The following is a 2,877-nucleotide window of genomic DNA, read 5'->3' as shown; positions in this document are numbered from 1 at the left end:
GTACAGTGACTCTGCGTATTCCTTCCTTCCATCTTCTTTTGATGCTTTCTGTGTCATTCAATATTTTGCCCAAATGATCCTTCAGTATTGCAAGTCAGGCTTGAAATTTTAGCTCAGTTCTCTCAACTTTAGAAATGCTTAATGTGTTCTTTTTTGGTTTTCTAACTCTAGGTCTTCTTTATACATTTCATTTTAATGTTTTACTTTGTTGTCTTGAGCTGCCAATCTTTAACCGCCTCATTTCTTCCATTTGCTTTAGTGTCTCTACAATGGAAAGCAAGTTTCAGAGTCTCTTCTGACATCCATTTTGGTCTTCTCTTTCTTCCTTATATTCTTAATGATTTTTTGCTTTCTTTCCACATGATGTCTTTGATGGCATCCCACTCTTCTGGTCTTCAGTCTTTAGTGCCTAATGCATCAAATCTGTTTTTCAGATAATCTCTAAATTGAGGTAGGATATATTCAAGGCCATATTTTGGTTCTCCTGGACTTGCTTTCATTTTCTTCAACTTCAGTCTGAATTTGCATATGAGTAATTGATGATCTATTCCACAGTCTGCCCCTAGCCTTGTTTTCACTGATGATATGGAGCTTTTCCATGGTCTTTTTCTGCAGATGTAGTCAATTTGATTTCTATGTATTCCATCTGGCGAGGTCCATGTGTATAATCAGATCTGGCAGTGTTTCATTATGCTGTGCATAAGGTCACTATGAGTTAGTACCGACTCGATGGCACCTAACAATAAAAATAGTCACTGTCATCATCGTCTTCATCACTGCCAGAATTTTTTTTCTTGGAGTGGTGCCTCGTCCTCCTCTTCTTGTTCTTCCTCACTGCCCACATCTTCCATAAGCATTTCTCTTATGGAAGCTGCCTGTCATTGCTGGCATACATTTTTTTTTTTTTTTTTACATTTTGATTGTGAGGTTTACATTGGAGAACATCAGTTTTACACTCATCCTATTGTATTTTGTTTCATTGCAATAATTACAATCCCCTCCATGCTTCATCAAATAACCCCAAAGGGTACACCACACAGGCCCACACCCCCCGGCCGCCAACACACAGCCCTTCTCCCTCCCTGAGTCCAGTGTCCCCAGCTGCTTCATCTGTCCACGTCATCACCTCTGTTTCCATCCCTGGTATCACTGCCTCTCTGGGTAGGGTCCCTCTCTCAGTTCTCCTCCCTTGATGATCCAAGGGACCTCCGCTTTTGGGCTGCAAAATCAATCACTCTCCTCCTTTTGTCAAAAAACATCTACCTCTACATTTCAAACCCTCACAGTCAGTCCTGATGGCAATTATTCACTATTGTACCACAAGAGTCTTGTCCCCATTTCATTTCACCAGCCCCGTCCCAACGGATTGGAAATCATTCAGTGGAGATTCTACCTTCCCCTTCCCCCTCTGGAACTAGGCTCCCTCTTGAAGGCTTGTAAGCTAGTCACTTCTTGCCTTTATAGTCCCCGCCCCCATTTTGGGTAGTCAATGCCTAAGTTGCCCATCCCTGTCAACCCTGTGTACTGAGGGGGTGGGAGTGATCCTTGCTGTAAAGAATTGTTCCCTTTTTTGAGCTACTACATCCATAAATATAGGCAAAGTTCATCAAATTATAGCAGGTTACTCTTTTTTTCCCCCCTCTTCTTTCTTCTTTTAGTCGAGTTCTTATCATCCAGCCATCGAAGCCAGGTCAAGTGGGTACTATGTGCAAGTGTGGGTGTTCTTGTTCATCTCCCCTCTCTTCATATCAGCTGAACACTTCACTCTCCACTCTAGTCCTCTGTGGCCATGTCACTGGCTGGCTTACATTTTTATGGTCTTCTTTTTCATCGTCACTATCATCTGCTGAGTGAGAGTCATCCCTCTTGGTCTTCACATTTTTTCTTCTGAGTCCTCACTGTCTTCCTGTGAATTCTTTCCAGACTGACTCGTTTTTAGCTTCTCGAGGAGATGATTGCATTTTCTTAGCTGGAGGACCCCAATCTCTTCCATAATCTTCATCAGCATCATCAGATTCCTGAAACTGTGAATAATCAACGACCTTCCTATTTCTGACAGGCAGAGATATGTTCGCTGTTGAAACAGGACCCAGTGGAGAGGCCAAAGACCAGGACCCCCTGCCCACCCCGATCTTGGCCCCCCCCCCCCCCAAATCTTCAGCCGATGTGGCCGCTGCAGCTGAACCTCAAGCTGCTGGTTTCTCAAACTCCGCCCTTCCTTGTTTCAGGGCCCCTTGATCAGACTAGCCTCCACCCAGCGCCCCTGTCTCTCCAAAATCCCATAGGGTTTTAATAAAATGTTCACACACTGTCCAAATCCCATAATGCCTTTTGTTTTGTTTTGTTTTTTAACATTTAATATAAATGCTTTCCTGGCCAATTGGCAATCATTCCCACAGGCCAAGTGGTGGACCAGGCTTCCAGGACCCAGCAGCAGTCTCAGGGCAGCCTCTGGGCCTCTAATTCTGACTCCAACAGGATGAGCACATCGCCCTCCTTGAGTAAGGGGACTTTCACTTTGTGGCTGATAGATCAGCTTTCGTAGTCCATGAACTCTACACACTTGTATGCACTGTCCCTGCGAGCCTGCCCAACACCTTGGTGACTTGGGCCAACTTGAAGGACTGCACACGGCTGGTGTCCATGATGGCAACACAGTGATGATCAGGTGGAAAGAGTATCCCATAATGTCTTATTTCACAGAATGTATCATGGATGATAAGTGATACATACCAATACACGGTACCTGTTATCCTTGATTATACAATGGGACTGATAATATAAAATAATGCATATGTATATAAAGAGTCTTACTAGTACCTGGACCATGTTGTTGTTGTTGTCCATGTCAAGTTGGTTGGTCCATAATACTAATGT

At 43.8% G+C, this 2,877-nt stretch overlaps 1 pseudogene; it reads right to left on the bottom strand.

The window, feature by feature from the left end:
• Nucleotides 1–736: 736 nt before the first annotated feature.
• Nucleotides 737–2,645, bottom strand: LOC102837952 (annotated as a pseudogene).
• Nucleotides 2,646–2,877: the final 232 nt, after the last annotated feature.

Source organism: Chrysochloris asiatica, unplaced genomic scaffold (genome assembly GCF_000296735.1).
Source record: "Chrysochloris asiatica unplaced genomic scaffold, ChrAsi1.0 scaffold00048, whole genome shotgun sequence".
In the NCBI taxonomy this organism is placed as follows: Eukaryota; Metazoa; Chordata; class Mammalia; order Afrosoricida; family Chrysochloridae; genus Chrysochloris; species Chrysochloris asiatica.
The sequence above is the reverse complement of the archived record's forward strand: the minus strand, read 5'-3'. Positions and strand labels throughout refer to the sequence as shown.